The sequence below is a fragment of the Corvus cornix genome, chromosome 3 (assembly GCF_000738735.6).
Source record: "Corvus cornix cornix isolate S_Up_H32 chromosome 3, ASM73873v5, whole genome shotgun sequence".
NCBI lineage: Eukaryota > Metazoa > Chordata > Aves > Passeriformes > Corvidae > Corvus > Corvus cornix.
In genome coordinates, this window is record NC_047056.1 from 74,745,954 (window position 1) to 74,758,323 (window position 12,370).

General features: G+C 37.1%; 1 long non-coding RNA gene across 10 annotated transcripts in view; it reads right to left on the bottom strand.

The window, feature by feature from the left end:
* Positions 1 to 90: 90 nt before the first annotated feature.
* LOC109950907 overlaps positions 91 to 12,370 on the bottom strand; it is a 207,493-nt gene continuing 195,213 nt past the window's right edge. For all 10 annotated transcript variants that reach the window (XR_002273169.2, XR_002273177.2, XR_002273175.2 and 7 more), the window contains one exon: positions 91 to 8,516. This is a non-coding gene — a long non-coding RNA (uncharacterized LOC109950907). The remainder of the gene's footprint in view (positions 8,517 to 12,370) is intronic.

Sequence of the window (12,370 nt, forward strand, 5' to 3'; positions counted from 1 at the left end):
TGAGTAACTGTAAGACGTTAGGAAAGCATGACACACACTTTATTATGCAGTTATATTATCCAGAGACAGCAAGAATGACATTGGCATAGATTCAAACCAGTGTTAGTGTTTATTAAAATCTGGTTGTGTACTGAAATTCCAGTGGTAGCTTACAGTTGGCAGCACCCATTCTATGCTAATTTAGGTTAGTAAGCGTTGTGCCACCTTCAAAAGGCCACAAAATGAATGGAAGATGGGACTGATGCTTGGGAAGCTGCACAAACACAATGAGCCACATCACATATCAATAAATGTAACAGGCATTTTAGTGCTTAGAAAACAGAGCAAATCTCAACTCTGTCATTTTGATAGAAAATGCTGTGCTCCGTTCTTCTTTCCTTGGGCCTCAGTAATTCAAGACAGAATAGAAGAATTGATTCTTCTCACTGCTTCAAGATACCTCTCGGTCTTTTAGTGATCAAACTGATGCCCAGGAATAATATAGCTCTTTGCATCAATGAATTTTATGTCACCTATCAGCAATGAGACCATCAGAGTGCTTTTAGGAAGTTTTTAAAATAATTTGCAGGAATTTTTGCCTGATTTTTTTCTTTCTTTTGAGTGCAGGTAAATGTTCCATCAAAATAAAAAATTCCTGAGCATCACTAAACACATCCACAGTAATACAGAACTGTGTAATTTGATCCAGAGACTCTGCAAGTGTGGCCAACACAAAATTGGTTAAAGGTTACATTACTTCTAAGCAAACCATGGCTCTGATGCATCTTTGTTACTATCATTGAGAAATACAATGTGAGTAATTTCCAAACTGGGCTGTTCTCACGTGATCCTGTTGATCTGTGCTTTTCCCCTGGGAAGACTATGTAACTTTTGTCATATAGGTTTTCCAAGTACTGTAGCCATTCAAACAGAACTCCAGAAGTTGGTCCAGTAAGAGAAAACCACTGTATGCATTACAAGACCAAACAAAGACTGTAGATGCTGGTCTGTATCTGTTCTTGTCTTGCTATATGGTTGAAATAGCAAAGAAAAAATTGAATTTTCCATTTTGCATGTTTTAGAAATGTCTATACTATGAATTTTTAATGTTTAATTGAGTTACAGCCTTTAAACAGCCAAAATGGAAAGTTGGGGGAGGGGGGATTTGTATTTGTTACACAAAAGGAACAAGGCTGATACATGTTCTCTGACATTGTGGCATTGTGTCTTTTTAATTCCCTTAAGTTTTTTAGATGTTTGACCATCACTTGATCATGTGTCCAGGGTAAACACGCACCAGGTTTAGGGTTAGAGAGAAGTTTCCTTTCTGGTGAGTTCAGCAGGACTTCTGGAGGAGTCTGGAGCCTTTTTTCTGCAGAAAGGGCCACAGAGCATAGCCAGGATCACCTGGGCAAACCTTTCCTAATCCATTTCCCCTCACAACACAGTCCTCAGGAGCTGCTAGAATCCTGATCTTTCCTCCTCTTGCTAGGGGAAAAAAGTGGTGCGTCCCATGACAAATTAACCTAACCAAAGTCCCTGGGCTCAGGATAATGTTTTACTGGTACAACAGATGCAGCTTGTGGTTTAGAGGATATCAGATGAGATAACTTGAATGTCCTCTGAAGCTGTGCAAGTTGTTGGCATTTAAAAATCATAGACATATTAACAAACATCTGTTACGCTACACATCATAACATTTATTGTAACATACCGTACAATATGCTGCACCGTGTTAGTGATAATAATAACTATGATAATTACACATACAAAAGAGGATGTGCAACTCAAAAGCATTAAGTAGAACCAAAATATAAATCTCTCTGACAGAGTTCTCATTTATAATGTAAAACCTTACATGAAAGAAAAACACAAACAGCACAAGACATCTGAATTGCAGCTCCGATTGAGATCCAAACAAACTAAAGTTAGGTGTAAGGGCAATGTGTACCCAGGGACATAAATAAATAAAAGGAAGCAAGAAAATAGCCTCTTTTTACATCCAGACAGTCCAGAGAATAATAATGTGCTAGTTTTTCAAATCCAAGTACCTATTGAAGATTGTAATGATTTCAGTCTAAAAAGCAGTGCTGGAAAGCCTCTTCAGAGATTTCAAGCTCCCACTGTGCAGAAACATTGTGTCACTGCACACGGGTATAACGGAGACAGACAAAAGAAATACTTCAAGGAAAGACATGGGGAAGCACTGGATGATGTACTTTCCCAGAAAACCTAGTTACAGTTTTAACAGTGACCAAAAAAGAAAAAAAAAAAAAAAGGTGGGTGGAGGTTGGAGGGGGACATGGTTGAGTGATTTCTTGCCCTAAACTGAAAATACTGCCTCAAAACTGATTACACTGCAAGTAGAGAAGCTTCAGGTATCCTTTTATTTTACCAAAAGTGGTACCAAGAATTTACCATGATAAAGACTGCAACATGGTTTGTGGTTTTCCACACAAGCTACAGTAACGTACCCTTCCAAACTGACCTCTCCAGTCTTCTCTACTGACCTTTCCATATAGAAAATAATTGAGAAGCACTGTAAGGGCTGTGTTAATTGTCCTTAAACTTGTGTGCTTGCAGCTTGTTTTGCTCCGTGTATTTAACTTGCATTAAAAAAATCAGCATAGGTTGTTACACAAACAAAAGGCAGACTAATTAAGGCGAAATTACTCAGACTACTTTAGTTTATACAAAGATTTAATCCTGGATTATCATTTAAAGATGCTGAACATCATATAAAGCATCAATAGTAATTACATTTTATTTACTTTCAAGGGCTGATCCTGTATAATATTTATGAGGTAGAGAAAAATATTGTACTTTTAGGAAATTAAGTTTTCCAGGAATACGTTATCTAGGTTTCTTGTTTTTTCTTAATCAATTCACACAATAAATCCATTTGACTTCATATTTTTAACTAAAATGCTGAGAAAAATCATGACATTTTTATTAGAGGTCAAAAGGACAAGAAGATATTTTTAAAGCCTTTTTTTTTTAACATAAAACTATTAACACCTAAAGGGAAAGAAGCTATATAACATTTTGAGTTTAAATTAATCCATTTATATGAGAGTTGCAGAATAGCACTTTTTCCTCACTGAAAGAGAAGTGAGACAGGAAACTCAGAATCCCTCTTTGGTTATAGGAGGACACTCTGTATTTTGATAAATACAAGTGTCAAAGATTGATATCTAAACAATTGTCAGACACCTGAGAAAAATACACTAAGAGGCTTTTTTCCATACTGGTTAAAGTTATTCCCAACTATGAACCTTTACTGCTTTGAGTACAGTCAAGATCTTTGTGTTTCTTGACACTTTTCAGTCAATACTTTTCCCAAGTAAAGTCCTAAAAAAATGAGATATATTTATAGAAATAGCCACTCAGAAGTTTACAAGGAAGACAGCCACGTTATTGCCAATATCTGGATTCCTAAACCTAGCACCCGCATTTTGCTCTTGGCAAGTGGCAGTGACAAATCCTGACAGAGAGGAAACTTCTGGGCATCTATCTGTCCCATGGGCAGTGGCTGGGATGGAGGGTGCAGGACAACCTCTCTAAGCATCTCAGCTGCTGAAGCAGGAAAAGAAGCAGCAGTGATTCTGACTTGGAGACATTTATGGGACACTGAAAGGGAGAGGAAATAGCTTCAAAGACCAACTTTTGCAGCCCTTTTTTGCAGTGGTTCCCGTCATTTTAAGGTCATGGCATATATAAGAGCAATGATATTGGATCCAGATTACATGAAAAATACCACTACTAAAGAAGCTAGAAATTTAAAATAGAACAATAAAAACAGAAGAAATGATACTGTGCAAAAAAATGTGCAGTCATACATTGTCAGTAATGCATATATGCAAAACTCTTCAGGTGCAGAAATCTTCCTTTTCAAAGCCATGCTAAAATTGGAAGCTCTCTTGTGATTCAGAGCTTTCACTTTCTCATCTGATGTTTGTGCCACACAGAAAGAGAGCCCAGCCTTTCACTTTTGCCCTTAAGTACCTTAGCTAATTCCCAGCTGGGTGCAGCAAAACTCAGACCAATAACCATATTATCAGTACTCATAAGATCAGATGTCTCTAACCTAAGTGTCACTATAATTCTTCCTGACCATAGGTTCTAATCATCACTATGAAATCTGGAACATAATTAAATAATTTTAATCCTAAAAACATCAGTAAATCTCTGATATACACCCTGGAAACCCTGGTGTGTTTTACTTCATTTTCTCGGGATTCAAAAATAAATAAAAAGATGTGGAAAGCAGAAAGTAAAAACAGAAAAAAATAGCAGGATGTTGCTGCCACTGATGTCTATGGCAACTGGCAGAAATCCCATGCATTTTAATGGGAGTAAGATTTTCAATTTTTAGTACTTGTGCCCTACATATCTTTCGCCTTCAACTCTTCTTGACAGCATTGACTACATGATGTTCTGAAAAATGAACCTCCAAAATGCAGTTTTGGCCTGTTGGAAAGGTTTACTCTTTTTTTATTTTTTTGCTTCTCTTTAACTTATGCTCAAATTTCAAACATGGGCATAAGGATTATATTTTTATTTTACTACATAAGGGGAGTGAACAAGTCTTGATGCTGACAGAACACTTTATGTGATATTTAGCAACAAAGAAGGAAACTCTGTCAGCCCAGAACTCACAGGAGCACCAGTTGGCTAAATTCATGGCATGCTGTGGGAAAATTACCTCAACACTGTCTACTTTTGCTGATTTTTCCTTGTGCTGACACTTCTGATGCCCTGAAAGTTGCTGTGCTCACATCCTCTGCTGCTGGTGTCAAAGAACACTCTCAGTCTTCACATGCCAAGATGAGGAAAACCTATTGCAATGCCCAAAAGACTTAACTCCTGTCAAATATATTCATTTAACACAAGCACTCTGGTCTATGGCTCTGAAATCTTAAAGTGATGGCATGAAGCAGGAAGGAAGGGAAAAACAGGCAGTGGCTTTAAAAGAAAATCTTCAATTAATAGGTAGAGCCACTCTAGTTTATTGCAAAAGAAAAAGACAGAAAGTATTGGCCACAAAGACAGAACAAGATTTTCAGATTAGTACTGTACACAAAGGATTGTACACAATCCTACTGAAAAATAGTAACTTAGAAATAACTGCCTCACATGAAAAACAGCCTACTTGACCATACCCTTGAAGATATCTACAGACCTTCTTGTGTCCAGACTCTTCCCTGAAGACTACTTTTACCACCTGGGTCACTTTTAGGTATTAGTGTAGATTTAGAATTTTTAAATGTTGTATTAAAAAAAAAAAAATTAAAAAAAAATTGTTCAACTATTTGGGGTGCAGTATTCACTTTATTTTTTTTTCTATTCCTGCCAAGACGATAGAAGCCCAGAGCATAGTGAAATTCCTGCATCCTGTGCTACAGATTTCCTAGGCTAAGCAACAATCCCTCTCTACTCCTTTGTCCTCTCCATTTCATTAAGTTTACATATATGGGAATTAAACACTTTCAGAACAGGACCAATAGCAAGCCTGTCACACCAAGCTCCTGACTCTCAGAGGTTATGAGAATGTGTTCCTCCACATGTAGAGATTCCCACTGGTGTTAACATCCCCTCATAGGTCCACAGAACAGAACAGGATATCTGGACTTGCAAGGGATCGGAGAATCCAACCACCTGCTCCTCACAGGACTACCAAAAACTAACTCAGTTAACCATGTAGGCCATTTGTTTGGTTTACCACATCCACCAGCTGGGTTGGTTTTGGGTTTCACAGCTGTAAGGTCCCTGCCCTACTTCTTTCATCATACTGCCATCCAAATTTACTTTATTTTGCAGTATACACAAACAAAGGAATAGAAATTTAAGATTAGCCTCAAAAAGGTGTCAAAGAATGTGATGAGGCTACAAGAAGAAAACCTACCAACATCTGCAAGGCAGATGAAATAATCCATCTGTGCAGCCCAGGAAGTGTCATCTGAAGGTTTGCATGTACCTCTGAGCCCTCATGTTGGAAAGAAGTGGATCAGCAGGAGTCAAATGTAAATCATCAGGCCTGTGAGGAAAGCCTGAAGGAACTGTGCCTGTTTAACCTTAAATCAAAGAAAATGGAAGGAGGCATTTGAGCAATGGCTACGGTGTAGAAGATAATTATAGATTTGCTTAATCCATTCTGGGTAAAATAAAAAGAAGTAATAGACCTAAGTTTCCGAAAGAAAAAGTGGTTTTAATAAAGCACTGGACTAGCTTCCCTGTGCAACAGTGAAACTTCACCCACTGAGGGTCTTCCAGAGCAGGCAGGATAAACTTCAGTGATGTAGGCGTACATTGATCCTACAGTGGGACCATCAAATTGTGGTTACACACACACATGCAGAAAAACACTTTCACCCTTGTTATTTTTTTAATCCTTTATTCTTGAGAAGAAACAGAAAAGTTTTCAATGGTCAGGAGGGACTGTAGGAGCTGTTTGTCTCTCTCACATTCCTTCCCCTTTTGTGTTTTCACTCATTTTCTTAAATTTTATTTTCATAATTTATTTCAGAAAAGGAACCATTTATTTTCCTTTGCAAAACACCGTAAAAGTTCAGGTAAAGTAAAAGCTGGGTCCGAATGACCCCTTCACGGGATGACACTTTATAAATAGGATTTTTGTAAAATACCTACATTTTCAGACATTTGCCCATACAAGTGCATAATGAAGATTCTGAAGATTTTTTTTTTCCACCCACTTCATTCTAAGAACAGTGCAGTGAAGTAGCTGGTAGCAAAGGAAACTTTCTAGGCATCGCCATTCAAATAAGGACACGCTCACAGCTTTTGTGTTTGCTTGGAGACTATCAGCACTTTCTATATAGCCAGAGAAGCAATTTTATAAACAATGGAAGCATTTCTACTGAGAAAAAAGATTTTTCAAAACACAACACATACTTTTTACTAATCCTAACAATCGTGATAAACTTGCAGGAACTTTTGAAACAAGAGCATAAGAAGATAGAATGAGAAGTGTAAGAGGAAAAGAAGAGAGCATTAATAAAGAGTTATTGAAAATGTATTATTGGAAGCAGGTAATTTTGTGAGTTGTCCTCCAAGGCTAAAGATTTGAGATTTGATTCAATTGCAAGTGATCTGTAGAGCAGCTGTAAAATCTCCTATTCTTGCTCACATCAAAAACCAAGATTTTCTTGACACACTCCCCATTTAGACCATACTAGGGGTTGAAAATACACGGAGAAAAAACAATAATTCTGAAGGGTTATGCTGCTTTAGCCCATCCTGTATTTCAGAAACACTAACAAGTGCTTCATTTCTTTAATATCTAACCTCTGCAAACAAAAAATGCTCATCGAATTTTAAATGAAGGCTATGACCACGATCTTGTTTTAGTAAGGGACTGTTTGGCACTTTAAAACATTCTTTTCTTTAAGTAATCACAGTGTTGTACCTCAGCATGTTTGGTTTTCCTCAGATAGTCTTTATAATCAATACAGCAAAGGGAGTATAGCAGAGGGAATGCAACATTTCCTGACATAACCTATTTATCTAGCACAAAATGGGAAAGATTTTGAAGGAAATGGAAACTATTCAGAGAGAGCAAGGTCTGGCCAGTACTTCTGCCCTGGCTATATTTGTTGATTCCTTAATTCACCAGGAATCTCAGTCTCCTCATCCTGTCTCTGTGTGTAATGTTGAATTTGAGCTGCTCTTTGCTATGTTGGGGTTTTTTTTCTCTTCTTGTTGTATTTGTTCTGAATACTGAAACATTTTTAAAAATACAAAAAAGAGCATACAAACATGCAACTCAACCCAAAAAATCAAGCATGGCACAGTAGGAGAAGAAAGCTTCTGGGGAGAGAAAGCAAAACTGTGTGACAGATGGAAAAGTCTCAATGGATGAATGGTACTACTACAAATAAGTAGCAGACAGCCAGAGGGAATCAAATAATGATTACAGAAGAAAAATGAGGGTTAAAAAATGGGGTAAAAAACCTTCAGCACTGGCAGAAAATTCTAGAGTAGTAATGTGTAATATTTGTAGAAGGGAGGTTTAATTATATGCTTTCCACAAACAGGGAGAGCAGTAGAGACAAAGAAGCTAGACAGCTGACAAGCATGCCACTGTGGACAGTATAAAAAGCTCAATGTGTCCTTGGAGAGTAAGGAACGTACTCCAGGATTCGGGCTGGCATGCCCCCAAACCTGAACAGATTACTTTCTGACGATCAATACCTGTAACCACCAGAGGCCTGTTGGAGAGTTTAAAAAAAAATAGAAAAAATCAGCTTCAAAGAGACCTGGTCCCAAGCTCACGTTTTATTTTTGCCACTGGGTGCTGAGGTAAGAGCTTTGGACAAGGCTCATTTTTCATCTCTTTATAGGGCTGTGGATTGAATATGAAGTGTCGCAGCATGTTCTCAGGGCTTCGCTCCGTCGGTTTCCTGTCCCAGAGAGGAGCGCTCTCAGGATGACACTCGTCCCCTTTGACCGAATCTGGTATCAGATCTTTCACAACAGCCTGAGTAATGTCTCCTTTAACATCCATGACTCTTATCCACCTATAAAGGAAAAAAATAAAATCCTTATTGTTTTCTTAAGTTAAGTCACTTTTCCTTTGGAGAGAGATAGAAAAAACAAGAAGGTTCCTCATTTTATTTGAAATGTCGCTGATCAACAGTTATGTCCAAATACAGCTTAGCTATTTTAGAGAAGTACAGTGGGCTCTTTTTCACATAGTGTAGTATACCTGAATAGAAATTAAATCTCATTTTTTTTCCCCATAATATAATTTAATCACAAGCACATGCTGAAAAAAATGCTTTCAGACATTACTATGAGTAGGAAACAATAATTCATACATGTTTCTGGAGTCACAGAGAGTTCTGTATAGTTTGATGCCTCCAACTACAATTCCACCTTTTCCTCTCTCGCATTTAGCTTAATTTTCTTTTGTTTTTCCCCCATGCATTTTTCAAATACTGCAAGGCAGTGCATATTTTCCAGAAAGCACTGATGCGAATTATTTTTTTGTCCAACTACCTTCGTTGCTGAAAATGACTGATCTGAATAAGGCAAAACAGAGAAGAACAGAAAATCTAAGCAGCTTTTTAAGGAAACAGCCAAAAAGGAAAAAAGAATGAGAGAAAGAGAGAGAGAAAGAGAGAAAGAAAGAAAAAGAAAGAGAAAGAAAGAAAGAAAGAAAAGAAAGAAAGAAAGAATTGTGTTATTAATAGCAAACTCCAGGATGATGGATGAAAAGAACAACAATATCCTTTAATCATAAAGCACTAACATTCCAGCAGTGCTGGTAAGTGAGTGGAGCAGTGAAACCATTTGAGACTTAAACAGATGGATTAGGAAAGGTTCCATTGTGGGTTCCTGGACAGATTTGAAAACAGCAGCCTGATTAACTAATGCACAAAAAGCAAGTGATTCTTCCAATCAATAAGCTTTTATGTAAGCATATTTGAGTTATAATATTTAAACACAACAGACAAGTGGGGAATCAGGAATTCCTCATGCTGGGCTAACAAAGCAGTAAGTTTTACTTGAATCTGGATATCTCTTTTTTCCCAGCAAATCTCAAAGGGATTTTATAGCTAATGTTGTCACCACATGTTCATCAATATATTAACAGCTCCTGATGGTTTTGTGAAAATGATGGTGAGTTCCAAGTTCAAAAGATGCTTTATTTTCACAAATATTTTTTTTTAAATACTCCTTTAGGGAGAACTTAACCAAGTTTTCATTGAATGAGGGAAACTACACATAAAATTAATCATTGACTACCTTTCCTAGTGAGCACTCTTTCCACAAATAATTAGAGAGGGAGTACAATCAAAAGCCCAGGCCATAGGGGCTGATTCCCTTTAGCATGATAACATTTATCCTAGGTAAGAAATGGAAATGGAAAATGGTAATGCTTTTATATGGATATTTTTACACATTTTTATTTCAAAATATCTTTTAAAGGAGGTTATAATATTTAAGGAATTACTGGCAATGAATACTATGTCTCTTTCTCTTAAGTGCCCAGCTGCAGATAGAAGTATGATATTTCATAAAGGTTTCTAAAAGTGACCTAAAATAGATCTTTCTATAAAATGGCATTATTATTATTACTATTGTTATTAATAATAATAATAATAACCTGCAGTGTTCCAGGGATAGAAACAAGCACCACAAGGGAAAATTTCAGGCTTTTGTATGGTACTTGGACTTCTAGGTCATGGTCTCTAGTACTCTGTTTATACCATAATCAAGAGACATGCAAATTTATACTGCTTACCAATATAGGTTTCCCCTTCCCAGCTGAGATCTGGCTACAAGATATTTGATCTTAAACCTTACACCTATTCAGACAGGAATTTTGCTTATTTTGCATCATGTAACATCCTTTAGGAAACAATTTGATAGTGTTTCCTAAAGACTAACTTTTTTTGCATTTTGATTTTTCACATTTTGGGGTATTTAGTAGGTTTTCAGAAGTAGTCCTTTTGAGATTCTTCATGGATATCACCAAATTATCTCCACCTGTAAAAGTCAGATCCAGGAGAACACTGTGGAAGTATACACTGGTTACGAATCTCTCCTTTTTTTAGCTAATCCATGAGCCCCAATGGAGTTTCAAAAAAAAAAAAAAAGAACCCACCCTAATATCTGACCAAGTAAGAAAGAACTTTCAGTTTTGCAAGACACTTCAGAATCAAACGTCTCATTTAGTTATAAATATGTCCTGCACTTTGCCAGCATACAAAGTAGTCATTGCATGCGTAATATTTGTCACTGGCTTCTTGCCTGCTGGGTTGTAATTGCACATTTTGATGTCTCAAGGACTCTGCTCTGGCCTGAAGTATCCGACTGCCATGGTGCTAGGACTTTTCCTCTTTCCATCAAGGACTCCATGACCTATGGGGTTTCTGGCTTTCCTGGCTCTCCTCTAAATTGCCAGCCACGACCTCTGTTTAGTACATGTGTAGGTCTGAATATATGTATATATTTGCCTTGAGGTTTACAGTGCAAATGTTTTTCATAAATTGAAAAAGGATATTGGGGGAAAAATGCCTACAGCCCCAAAACAATAAATTTATTAGTCTGCACAATAAGAATAGTATCTTTCAGTCCCCAGGGTATGACCCTCACAGGATTAAATGTCATTCATTGTCAGAGTGACTAAACAGTTGACAGAAGCATGTGGTAAACCTGTAGTATTCAATAAAATCCTCTGAAAACAGCAGAGAGAGATCCTTCCAACTTTCTGAAAAAGGTCTTCTCCTTTCTCAGACTAAAACCCTAATTTTCCTTCTCAGTCTACATACCAGCTGTAACTGCAAAGTCTTTTTTCTTTTCCTCTTTACTAGTCTGAACTCCAGACTGAAGGTGGAAGAAGAGGAAGAGCATTTCAAGAAGTCCTGCTCTTGCCTTTCCTCTGTGCCAGTTTGTCTCTAACTTGATCCCCACCATCAGCACACGCTGCGTGTAGTCTTTGGAGCAATGGCAGCATAAATTCTCTCTGCTTTTTCTAGTTATTCAAATTCTGTGACATTTTGTGGTGATCTGAGGGCATGTTTACAAGCAGTAAAAATATACTGATGTCATGAATAGACTAGAACCCAGATGCTATGATTCAACTTCAGCTGCCAATTACTGCTATTTTGAATACAAACAAATCTGAAAGTAAAAACATCAAATTAAGGATATTAAATATGTTAAGCAGATTTTGAAGTATTACCCTATTTCTACTTTAAGGGGCACTACAAATTCCAACAAAGGAATAGAGTTCTTGCCGACAATTAAAACAGTAAATAGTATTATATTCTGTGTAGCTCTTAGGAGTTCGGTCCCCAACCATTATCTGTGGGATGCTTCACACCGCCACAGTAGGGCAGTTCAACATTTCAACCTCTTTCTGTAAAAATTAAACTGTTTTTTCTAATACATTTTGAACTCTGTTCACAGAAGCCCACATTACATGAAATTCACAGGCCCCCACAGAGATAAAATAATTCTCCTTTTCGGTGCACCACTGAGGAATGCTAAAAATAGTTGAATGTACTAGGAAAAGAAAATTCTGCTTTGGGGACTGCAGTGTCTTTGCCTCACTAGAAAGAAAAAAAAATAGATAAGCGTATATGTGTACAATTACATCCAATTTCTGTACACTACACTGTCAGTCTACATTCTGGAGATTCCTGAATCCCACACCTATCTAATTATTACACTTCTTCTGTATACCAAATGTAGAAGAACACTGCATTAATCTCAACTGCTGAATAACTAATAGTTGTCATTGCTTCCATTTACTGTGAAAACATCTTAAATACTAACACATGTAAGTATATAATTTTGTTTAATATATAGATATATGTGCACAAACCTAAATAAGGATGCACTTACACTCAGACATGTGTGT